The 12,969-nt window shown below is 38.3% G+C and overlaps 1 protein-coding gene across 1 annotated transcript in view; it reads left to right on the top strand.

Moving 5' to 3' along the window:
- ADAMTSL3 (ADAMTS like 3) overlaps positions 1-12,969 on the top strand; it is a 186,911-nt gene that overhangs the window by 12,202 nt on the left and 161,740 nt on the right. The window lies entirely within an intron of this gene.

Genomic DNA, 12,969 nt, shown 5'->3' with positions numbered 1-12,969 from the left:
GTATATGCCTTTGCAGAGAAAAGCTAGCACATTTTTTTAAAAGCAGCATTTAACACCCCTAAAAAAAATATATTCCCCTTTTTAGGTAGTGGTGTCCAATGTTGAAAACTTTAGCAGTGAATTGAGGCTTTCAACATTACCTATATGCATGCTATATGGAAATATGTGCATGTATAGTGTGTATGTAATTGCACTTACAAAGTCTCAGGCAAACTGTGATTTTCTTTGAGTTTTGGTCTGAATTAAGTGTTAGATAGCTGCAGGTTCCTGATGGACTCTTCTCTGCATATAAGGTACAGGGTTGCTGTATAAAACAATATACAATTACTTCCCCTGCTGTTATTTTTAGTTAAGAAAATAGACACAACCAGATCTTTTTGCACAACTAAACGAGTGCATGGGTCGAGAAAAGTGAGGAATGATGAAGGGTGATGCAGCTTGCTAGGCTGAATACTTGAACTGGGGCTTGCAGTGGCATGATTGGTCTCGTAAAATGGGCGCCTGCTTGCCTGATCTATCTTTTGTGTTGGAATTGGCTCTTTTAATAAAGTAGCTTAGAAGAAAATCCTGTTCGGAGCTGCATAATTAACATCAGATAGATCAGGCATAATATATGGAGTGCCTGAATTGAAATAAAATTTAGATTGGTGGGGACATGCTTGATTCTAATGGATCTTGCTTTCTGAAACTCTTATTACTCTTTGTGGAGGCATTTGTGTTGATACTTGTAAAGTTCTGTTCAGCTTTGAAAATGCTGGTGTAGCCCATCTACATCCATTCCTTTTTCAGAGGGCTGCCCTAACAGCCTGTGCCATAGACTATTAGTACCAGGGGATCTCTGCTGCAGTAGTCACTTTTCTCTCTCTGTGGATTTGCATGAGGGTTGGTGTGGTACTCGGCTCGTCCGCAAGGCGCTGGAGCTGCAGAGGCCTCTCAGTGGGCTCAGTCCATTCATGGCTACTATGGAGGGCACATAAAAGCTCACATTTTCAGAGATGTGTGAACTGACTCACAGAGCTCTCACCTGTTGTTTTCCTATACCTTGTTAAGGGTTATGGGCCTTTTATTTACCACTTGAAAAAAATTACTCATAATTATTCTTAATATTTCATCAGAACATTTCAATGTGAACAGCTAATTTAGATCTCAAACATTCAATTATTAATTGTCATGATAGCTACCTATGACTTTTATTGGGTATTTCTAGAATCATATTTCAAGTATAGCAAGATTTGTGCAAGCTTTATTGTTGGGGTGAAATTTAATCTTTATTAGGATTAAGTGTTTAATAGTATAATTTGCTGCATATGTTGCAAATACAAGCTTCTATGAATAGATCCTCTGTAAAAATAAAAAAAAAAAGCATTTGATATGTTATGTAGGGACTTAAATCCAATACGTTGTTATCTTTAACTAAAGGAAATTATAAGAAGAGATTTACAGAGAAGGGTTTATTTTATTAACTTTAATTTCTTTAAAACATTTCTCAACTGAAGTTGAATTTGGTTTCTGTATTTTGACTTTGTTAAAAATGTGCTGTACATAACTTCCTTTGTTCCTTGAATATTATTCTGCAAATAGTACAAATTGGCTGTTTTTCCTATACATGAGAGGAGAAAAATATGAGTAGTAGTAGGTGGAATATTTATTTAAGTGGAGTGCCCTGTTTTTCTATTTGTCCACTCACAGTAGACTTGAGGATTTAAGTGCAAGGTTTCCTGTTATATTACTGGAATTTTTTAATGTAATTTTTTTACCTTGTAAAGAACTGGGAGAAAAGCTCTCCTTTTCCTACATGTCTTCAGCCCCCAGCCTCCCAGATAGCAGTAGTAGGGAACACATTGATTTAGAGTAGGTATCAGGCTTTTGCTTGATGCTGAAGGAGCAAAACCAGGAGGACAGCACAGCCCTGTGTTTTCCTAGTCTGCATGAGGCATTTGATTAATCTGTGAAATGCTGATGATTGGTTTGGATTCTTTTAGGCAATTTGGAATGATTCTGTGTTTGTAAATGGCAGGAGTGAATAGTTTTGGTTTATTTTGAGATTCAGAGACCATATTAGATCATCTTGGCATAGGCATTTTGACTTAATTATTGTCCCATACTTCCTTTTAAAGTGTGTAGTTGCTTCTTTGAGGATTTTATTTAAGTAGGTAGGCTTTTTTGAGAAATTGGTTGTATTTTTTATATAACAATTTGTAGTCAGCCCCTTCTTCTGTTGTTAAAGCTGGAGTAACACAAAATGAGGGAAATCATATATCATCTTGAGTCTAAGAAAGGAAAAGCACATAGGGAAGGGACAGAGCTCATTCAGTCATTTTTGGATGGTTTTCTGCAAGAGGGCAACAAATTTCAGACCTTGTGTGGATGTGTAGGATTCCCTTCAGCCTTTCTACCAGGAACTATAAAAAGCTTGTATAAAGGCACAGAATGATTACAGCCTGAGTCAGGCCAGCAAGTTGGCTTTTTTCACTATAATCAGGATAAAAGAATATCTCTCTTGGCAAAAAGGACTGGGCTCTGAAATAGAGATGTTCTGAACTGATAATTCCCAGTACAGCCAAACTTGCAGAGAAATATACAGGTTAAGATTTATATTCTGGTCTTGTTATTTAAAATGGATGCTGTTTAGGCTTCATATAATAACATTTTACTGTGTATAGAGTGCAGAGGAAGCCAGGCCTGTAAAAAGTGCAAATGAAAACAGGATTACAGCCACAGTTAACTTCAGCATGGCTTAACTGTGAGAGTGAGACTATCTTACTGTTTGCAATTTGTAAAGCAGTGGAGAATGTGAAGAGATATATAATTATGCAGGATAAGAACAGACCAACTGAATCAGTAAGAGCACGTTATTTCACACCACTGTTTGCAAATTCACTAGATTGTGTAGGTTCTAGCTTCAGTAGTTTTTAGTGTCATGGTTGTCTTTAGTCTGAGAAGTCATAGATATACAGGGCAAGAGGAATCCTCTGCAATTAAATAAAAGGGCGGATGAATTTATTTCCCTGCCTTTGCACAGTCCATTGTTCTTGGATTCTGTCTGTATTTTGAAAAGCCTTAGAATGCTAAAGACAAACATATGAGAATCTGGAACCATGCTAAAGCTTTAGATACTGAACTGTTAGGGTTGGCCTCCTAGCTCACATTAGCTTGTACTGGCAAACTAAGAGCTGACTGTGGACAAGAAAATTCAGGGGAGGTTATTGCCACAGATCCATCCAAAAGTGCTCAGGAGTAGTTGAAAAATATTCCGTAGGAATAGTGCCCTTCTGTAAATCTTGAAAATTAAACTATGCTGTCGAGAATTTTGTTTAACCTTACAGGCAAATGGCAGTGGTAGAAGAGAAGCTGCTAGATATGCAAAAATAGGTGATTTTGCACTGTTGGTTAGAAATCAGGCTTGTATTGGGAACTCTGCATTTCCTCTTGTCCTCACTGTTTGTAGTAGTGAGCGGCATATCCCTTGTCCTACGAGAGGCATGACAGCTTTTCAAAAGACAAGGTCAAGTGGACAAACCAAGATTATGTGTACTCTTTTAGAATTCAGTATATAAAAGCTGCTTTTGAAAAGCTGTTCTTTAGTAACTGTCCTACTTCTGAGAAAAATAGTGGTGTTTTCCACTTTGCTGAAGCAGGGGAGGCCAAACGACTCGCCTTCTAAAAGATGTCTATGTCACTTACAGATAATTGCTCACTTTGCATGCAAGACTGTTGAGGTTTAAACCCAGCTGGCAACTAAGCACCACACGGCTGCTCACTCACTCCTTCCCCCATGGTGGGATGGGGAGGAGAATTGGAAGAAGAATGTAGAACCTTGTGAGTTGAGATAAGGACAGTTTTAATAGGACAACAGAAGGAGAGAAGAAATGGTAATAACAGTAATACTAATAAAAGAAGATATAAAGTGGGTGACGTAAATGCAATTGCTCACCATCCGTGTCATATTCATATGGTATCGGATATCCCCTTGGCTAGTTCCCGTCAGCTGTCCTGGCTGTACCCCCTCCCAGCTTCTTGTGAAAATTAACTCTATCCCAGCCAAACCCAGCACAAAGATAAATGCGTTAAGAGATTTGACTGGACCAGCAGCAACAGTAAGAGTCAGTCTCTCCACAACCTTTCCTGTATTGGTCAGGGTAGGAGGGCTTTTCAGTAGCTTAACTACAGCCTCTGCTTAGTGTTCAGTTCTGTGTCTGATTTTTAGTTGCTTGTACGTTCAGTGAAATGCCAGAACTAGGTACATACTCAGAAGTTATCACCCCCTGCAGTTAGATTCTTCAAACTGCTAGAAAAGAGAAGGAAACAAGACAATTTAGCTTACTAGCCATCTGCAGTGCCATCATAATCTCCGATGTGGTATTCCAAAGGAGTAAAATTATTCTGTTGAATTTCCTTTAGAAAGATAATCATTATTGGAAAGCAGTGCATGACTTATGACATGTCTCAGTTCATCTGTCCTGGGAGCTATCCATTGTACGTACACATCTGCTTCTGTACACCCACACAGGATGGGAAGATATTCCTCCACAGGAAGGTCTTCCGTTCCCTCAGTATGCAGGTGGTATGTATTGGCAGATCCCATGTTGTGGATATGGTAGCCAAGTTCCCAGAGTAATGCACGCATAGTGAAGCAATTCACTCAACTTCAGCTGTTTGAATGAGAATACAAGATGAGTGACTAGGAATAGAATCACATGGCCTATCTTTCAATGTTCCTTCTGTGATACCTGTTTTAACCACTTATACTTGCTACCATTAGAGGGTTAAAAATGGTATGTTAGTGAGATTGGTCACAGTGAAGACACTTGGTGCTTAAAATAAATAAGAAAATACAGAGCATTTAAGAGGGCATCGTACTCTTTAAAACTCCAAAACACTAGACAATGTCTTGCCTTTGAATTATGGATGTTCTTCAGTGTTGTCCATTTTTCATCCTTCTTCTGTTGTCATGATCATTGAATGTCTTTCTGTAATCACCTGGATCATTTTTAAACCGCTTAATGAAATTTCTTTGCTGGTCATGGAAGATGGGCGATAAAGTTGTAGTGTTGAAACTATCCTGATTAGAGCAGGCATCCTGTTCTGAATTAGCAGTTTCTATTTTTATTTTATGTCTGACTTGCTCAGCTGTGTCTTTTAACTTTTCAGCAATTCTCGTTCATTCAGAGGATTTATTTTATTCTTTCCAGCCGCAGATCCTGTGTTTATCTTTTCCCACCTCAGTAAGAGCCCTTTCCCCTTCACCATATCAGTCCTCCAGCATTATTGTACACATCATGTAGAAGAACAAAAATGAGAGTCATTAAACTAATGACCATTAGCCTTAACAGTTGTCAGTGAACAGATGCCTGCAGTGCCTGTCATGGGAGCTTTTAATTGCTCTGTTTTTTACTGCTAAAGCATAGATATCTAAGTACTGGCTTATTAGTAAGTGTACATGTGAAATACTGTCAGTTAATGCTAGTAGATGAATTGTGACCAGGAAGGGGACAGTCTTCAGATTAATGCTAGGTCCTCTTTCATATTTGGTCTTTTCTGATTTGGAGACTTTGTGTTTTTTGGGGTGCTTCTGCTTCTTTTGTTACATTATTTGCTTTTTGTTCACTTACTGACCTTTTCCTAGTCAGCCTTTGCTTTGTTAATGCTGGACAGTGTGTCTGGCCCAATACAACACCCAGTTAAAACCTTGCCCTGCTTGAGATTCTTTTGCTGGCAAGAGACCTAGGCAGGGTACACTTGGAGAACAACTACCCTCTCTTTCCCCCAAAAAACTAAGAGGAAATGAGAAAATGAATGGATCAAAGATACCAAGACTGGCATCACTGGACTGAGGGAATAGTTAAGCTGAGATTTAAATGAGGCTAAATTAAATATGTAACAGTATGGATGTGTGCTTGGAGAAGTGAGTTGCAGTGTTTGAACAGTGGGCCTGGGTCAGGAAAAAGCATATTGGCAGCAGAAGACCAGGTGGGAATGATCAAAATACTGGGAAGTCAATGGCAATAATCTCAAAAGTGGTAGATGACAGAGATGCTAATAAGACAAAGATAATTTCTTAGGGAAAAACGGCTTACTAGGAAGTAGTATGCTTTACCTGGGGGTTGCTGTATCAGTATTCCTGACATCAGTAAAGCACAAAAAGCTTATAAAAGCTCTAGAGTATTTGCAAAAATGCATTTGAGAGTTAGAGACTGTGTGCTGTGAACAGTTTCTTTCGGGAATTTCTCTTTAAAATCATGCTGAAACAGGTGTGCACACGTGGAGGGCGCTTGGCTGAAAGGCATTCACCTCATGTGCCTTATTAATAGCCTTAAACCAACATTCCTACAGCAGAGCCATGACCATTTAACTGCTTCCTTATTGTGAAAATGTGCCTGACCAAGTCAATGTGCTAGGCTGCTCAGTCCATAAACCCTGCAAAGGGACTTAACTGCAATGGAGAAAGAAGAGTAGACGAAGAACTGGGTTAATATCGCTAAAATTATCAGAAGTGGTGGAAAACTAACAGTGGAAAAATCACGTTTTCCTCACAATGTGTTAGACACATTCATGTGCTGAGCTGTTGTAAATCACAAGTTAGCCTGAGAGTGAACATCTGGCTGTGGCATTTTCTGCAGTCTAATTTCTTTCAGGTGAGAAAGGATTCATCAGCTAGAGGTAACAGGGAGGAGAACCATTCAGATTATTTACACTCTTATTCAGGGTCATCTGTCTTTGTAACTAGAATTTTGGGATGCCCCCCCACCCCCGGCCCCTCTTTGAAGATGTGTTGACAAGATGGTAGCAGGCGCTCTCGGTGCTTTGCTGAAAAAGGTAGATGAAGAAGTGTTAGTCCAAGCTGTCCTATTCCATGGGACAGCAGTGTGTTTATAAGTATTTTGGTCATTTGTGGGTGCAGTTAGGTCACCACACACCACCTTTCCCATCTTGAAGAAAAGGGAGAAAATTATTTCTTAGAATAAAGGACAGTGTAAAATAGCACAAAAAAACCTCCTACAGGCCCATCCAAAGGCCTAGATCAGAAGCTAGGCAAGTTCAGAGTAAAAATGTACAGAATTTTAGCAATGAAGGTAATTAAATGTGGAAATAATGAATATATTAGGTATATTCCCTTTTCCTTGATACACTCTAAACTGACTGAATCTTTTAGAAAGTGTTTCCTATTTTAAAAAGAAATGATGAACTTGCTGCAGAGGTTTCCCCACCCAGTTCTGGGGCCTGCGTCATGCAGATGATGTTAGTGCCCTTGCAACGTACAGGAGAAGTTCTGGCGCCACTGAAGTCAGTTCTTCATTTACTTGAGCAATTTTGCTCTGTTGATCTGTACACGACCAAGCCTTTACACAGCCTTATCTATGTGTATTTATTCTTTGTGGAAGTCACTGAAGTAGGTCAGCAAACACCACTGATCAATAAAGATTGTTCTTGCGTCTTGTGTTCTTTTAGTTTTAGTTATTTTAGTATAGCTGAGTGACCTTTGTGTGTAAGACATCAGTATATTCTTTTTTAGAGGGATATTTATGTATCCTGCAGTAAACTGACTTGTCTCTGAAGAGGAATCTTGGCACCTTATTCTTCATATTACAGGATTATACCTGTTTATATGGTATTTACAGGACTCTTTGAGGGTCTCATTAACTGAGAAGTTTTGTGATGGTAGATACTGTTTGTCAGAAAGTTTCTATCTTGCTAATATGTCAAGAGTTGCTTAATTGCGTGCTCTTTTGGTTCTCCTACTTGAGTTCTGGGCTATTTGATCTTCAAAATAGTTGCACCAAAGATGTATTTTCTTATTGGGAAATCATTCCAGTTCTTGGGGGCTGAGAGTTTGCCTGTTTCCAGATCTGTTTCTGTTATGAGAATTTGTAGTCATTTACAGTAGCAGAGCAATTCCATACATTTCATCTACCTGTTTGGGTCATGATAAACACCATGCTGTTGCTGATGACAACATTGCATAAACAATTTGCAGTGAAGAAAAATTACTAGTGCTAGGGCAGGCTTTTTTGGGGCTGAATACTTGCCAATTTTCCCCTGCCACCTGAATCAGAAGCAGATGTACTGAGACTGAGGGCAGGGAGAAAACTCCCTGTCATTAGCAATGAAAGGCATGGCAATGCCCTGCAATAGACGATAATCAGTGTTCAGCCTTCCCCACATTACAAAAGTCTGTTTATAATTGCACTTATGAACATCTTTAATGTCAAGATCTTCAGTATTTAACTCAGAAGTACATAGTGGTTTAGTTTGGGTTTTTTTTTTTCCCCTAAGTGCCGTGGTTTTAATACCATTCCATTGCCCCACACATTTCCCTTCTTTGTGTTTTCATTATGCAACAGGAATTCTCTTAAAAATCTGGATCTGCCACTAGTTCTAGCAGGTGTTTGGCTTCTGAGTGCCAGAGTTTTTTTCCTTAAACAGCTTATGGATGAGAATTTCACTGCCCTTAGGCACAGTTTTAACTGAAGTATATGAAAAGCATGTTACTATGTCGGTTCAAATTATATCACTATTAAAGAAAAAACTCGAAAGGAAATTAAATACAAATAATCACACTAACATAACATAATATTAATAACATTAAGGTTATAATTTAAATTAAAAAGAATCGGGAAAATCTGAGTCAGGAGTCTCATGTCATTCTTAGCCAGACTCTCCTGAGAGCAGCCATTGTAAAATGAGGATAATGACAACTTTGAGTCATATGAGATCTCTTGATGAATAGTACTATAGTGCTATAGTATATAAGAACTAAGGGTATTTTCTAACTCCATATAATATACTGTATAGGAACTAAGTATTGTGTAAAGTCTAGTATCCTACTTTGTCATCATTAGCCTATTTATCTGATAGTGACTAACATTTTTTTGCAGTACCCAACAATGTGCTAGGTCCCATTTTGCTCACATATAAACATGTGAATTGTTACCCACCTGTATTGTCTTCCTTGGTGTGTTTAAACCTGCACGTAGAAGGGTCGGTTTTATCTAACTGAGGTTATTGTTCCTTAAATCCTGAATCCTCCAGTCATGTCAGTGTGGGCATATCACTGTGGCCAAATGAAAACAAAGGGGCATTTTGCAAGTGCTGTGCAGAATTGCTTACAAAATGGTGCCATGAAGTTTCACCTACCCAAAATTCTTGCTTTATGTCAGCTTTTAGGAGGCTTCCCGTTTAGATGCAACTCTTGATTACCTGGGAGCATTCACACCTTTCTTGTACCCTTTCTTTAGCATTATTAGAGCAATTATCCACTGTGGATATGGGGAAAGGGGATGAGAAGGAAGTAATTTATTAGAGAAGGGTGGTGTTGCCCTTGCAAGCCCATTGGGTGCTGTTTATCTCACTGTTAAAGGATTAGGCACCTGTAGCCCATACCCTGGTACAGCCTCTCATTCATCTGATGTGGCCCACAATCATCAATTTTTTGGGGGTTATTACTGAATAATCCTAAAGTCTGTGTTAATGCATGGCCTGCCAAAGCTACTAAGGTGTCTTGCCCCTTCATGATAGAGGCTTCTACTGCTCAATGAAGGAATTACACTATATCCTTTTCATGTAATTTTGTTCTTTCTTTTTAAGCAATGTGAGTCTTCATTCAGTGCTTGTGTTGATTTATTTGATTTTAGAATTCCACTGCCTCTGCTCCTCTGATCCTACATAGTCTTAAACTATGTTCCTTTTTTGCCTTTTGCAAATAAATCTGCTGTTCCTCAAAGATTATGCTTCCAGTCTCCACCAGTATGTTACTGGAGCTGCAATCGTGTCCATAGATAGACAAGCAAGATTGTCTGTTTCCTGCAAATGAGTTCAGTTGTTAGCAGCTTGTCAGTTTAACCAAAAAAAATTATTTCACCACATGGTGCTCATGATAACGCACACTTTAACAAAACTAAAAAAATATTACAGGTTATTATTGGTTTCTTTGCTAAGGATGCTGACACTACTTTTGTAGCATATTTTTTTCTGTGGAGATCATGAGGACCCTTAGAAACCTTCAATAAGAGGTAAGTAGAGTTCCACGAGAACATGCTCCAATAATGCTGAAAGAACTTGATTTATGACAAGAATTTTACTGATTATTAGGTTACTAAATAAAGAATAAAAAGAGGATTTTGTTTGGAGTAGTGGAACATATGGTAAAAGAAGGGATAAGAAAAATCTTTTTAAAAACTTCAGTCACCTTTATATCTTGCTTGGAAGATTTCAAAAAGAGGTTTTCATGGAATAGTATCTTCTGTCTAATTTCTAGATTTTTTTTTTTACAAGATATTCCTTCCTCTTCACTGTTCTAGGCACAGAGGAGTGTTCATCAAGAGGATTTTAGTAAAACTCCAATCTTAAAAAAAAAAGAAATAATTGTTAAAACATCCCTCAACCACTCTCCCTGCCTCCAAAGCACCAAGCCTCAGAGAAAGTGCAGGTAGAATCTTCCTTCACCCATTCAAAGCTGTTGTTAGAATTTGATGTTATTCTAAGGCAGTGCTTTATTTATGATAAATTGTTGAATAAGATCTTTATATAAAACACATAAACAAGTAAAGAAACAGAAAAAGGTGATGGAGCAGTAAGCTGTGCATTCAGGAGATACGAGTTCAGGAATGAATTCCTTTCCCTCCCTACAGCAGGTACAGTCCCTCCTCACCATACTGCCGGCTCCCCTTAGGCTTTCAACACTGATGCCACCAGCATACTTAATGCAGCTTCTCAGCATCTGTAGGGAGACATCCCATTGTGCTGGGAATATAAGTAGCATCACCACTGTGGCAGGAAATCAGAGGACAGGGATTAAAATTACTGGGTTTTTTTGTTATCTAGTTTCTTCTCTTCCTACCAGTAAATCCGTATCTTTGTCAGCCTTTTGTTCTTAAGAATAGGCTTGTATACTTTGTATGTGTACTCTCAGTGGTAATAGTAATACCCAGATTTTACTGTATACGTTTTATCCATATGCTATACAATGGCTTTTACGTTGGCTCTAAATATTGTTGTGCCCATTCCCCCAAGGCTGAAAACTTTGGGAAATAATTGGGCATTGCCTATTTTGAAAGCAGAATGTGATCCATAGTGCTAACTTTCTGACAGTAACTGGAAATGAACTTCTCTAGGGTCATCTCATCCGAGTGCTGTATTTTTCACCTTGGCTATTATTTATGCAAAGCTAGAGAGCATTGAGATTCTAATGTTATTCACAGTCCTAATAGTAATTGTTATATTGCAAGGGATGTTGTCCTGCTGCAGATGTGTGTGGGCCCTGGTTCTGTAAGGATGTTGTTGGGAACTTTGCATTGATATCACTGGGAGCAACTTCAGTCTGTTAGTGCAGCTCATTTAAAAGCAAATATTAGGCACATCAAATCAATCCTTTGGAAAGAAGGCAGAGTCTGCCTAACACAGAGTTTAGAATCAGCTTCACTGGAAGAAGGAAAACTCCAGGGTTCATATTTCTTTTGGAAATACGAAACAGAGCTGATCTTTAAGTTGGGTTTTGAAACTAAATGAGATTTTAGCTAAATACTCCTTCAGCCTTTCAGTGAAAAGTTTAATGTTTTAGCCAGACCATATAGCAAGAGAAAACATAAGTAGTTGTTGATAAATATCCAAAATCTCAATCGCTAGTATAAATTTTAGAAGGTACAGAAAAAGATTTTCAAAATGTGTTGATCTCAGTTTGCAGCCCAAGCTATGCCAAAGAAAATGTATTTACATTTAATCAAGAAAAATTTTGGTAGAAATGTCCTTTTGAAAAGATTGAAAGATAGTATCTTATTTTAAAACCGAAATGACTTCCATTATCCTTATTGTGCTCAGTGTTGGCTTTAGGTTGTACAAACCTGCAGCATGAAAAAAAATTTAGACTGAGGCACTGTTGTTTTGATGACTTTATCTTAAGCACATTCAAGTCAGTGGAATGACTCCTAAGTGCTTGAATGGGTGCAGGACATGCTCAGTTTGAGCAGTGGAGATGATGTAGGCAGTTGCTTTCTGGCAGTTGTGAATATGATTGTAGTTATTGCTGAATTCAGGTTTCAATGGTAGACACTATTCAAACAGTAGCTGAACTTTGAGTTTCTAAGGTGCTTGCTGACAGCATTTTACTGTGTCATAAATGTGGTTTATGCAAAATACTTATGAATTGTCTTTTGCTTATCTTTGTATGTATCTTCAACTTAGAGGCACATTTTCCCAAGCTTGTTTTATTTCTACATGTTCTAAACAGGTCTAGAATGAGAGATGAGAGGAAAAATCATTAGATTTGGGCTTAAATCAGACAGGTCTGAAGTCTGCCTTTAACTAATACAGAGCATGCACAGCGGAAAAACAATTCTTGAGTCACACGCTTGAGTTCTGTCCCTGGAAGAACTATTGGTTCAGTCTTTCAGGCTGTCTCATTGTCTCACTTGTGACTTCCCTGATGAAATCTGACAGTCATGTTCAGTGTTTCATGGTTCTTTTAAGAAGTAGTGCTTGGCTTTCATCAGTTCAGCTGAGTCCTCTTTCTTTTTTTAGAAGAAATGATCTTTATAGTTTAATTCTGGTTTGAAATGCTGGCCTCTTAGTTTAATATCAATAATTAAATAATTGGCCTGGTCTCCAGAAATGCTGAGCTGCTGGCAGCTTCTGTGGAAACTCAGTTCACTTGCAGGGTCTCTAAATGTTTTGGAGTGTCTAGCATTAGGAAGTTGTTTTTGTAAATCTTGGCCATGATGAATGTTAATCTGAGTCTTACTAGATATTTATTCATCAGGATTGCTTGCTCTGGAGGTATTTGAAGTTCTGAACTGTTAATGTGACTTTGTTTATCTGCGAACACACTTCTTCATGTTGTGATGAAGCTGGAGTGCTATGCTCTGTCTAACATTTCTGTACTAAAGTCCTTGAAAATCCATTAAACTGAACTGCTACTTAGCTGGTATATTACTTCCCTGGGGCATAAATCATAAACTACAGCATCTTAGTAGACAG

Source organism: Strix uralensis, chromosome 11, assembly GCF_047716275.1.
Source record: "Strix uralensis isolate ZFMK-TIS-50842 chromosome 11, bStrUra1, whole genome shotgun sequence".
Classification (NCBI taxonomy): Eukaryota; Metazoa; Chordata; class Aves; order Strigiformes; family Strigidae; genus Strix; species Strix uralensis.
Note: the sequence above shows the minus strand (reverse complement) of the source record. Positions and strands in the feature narration are given on the sequence as shown.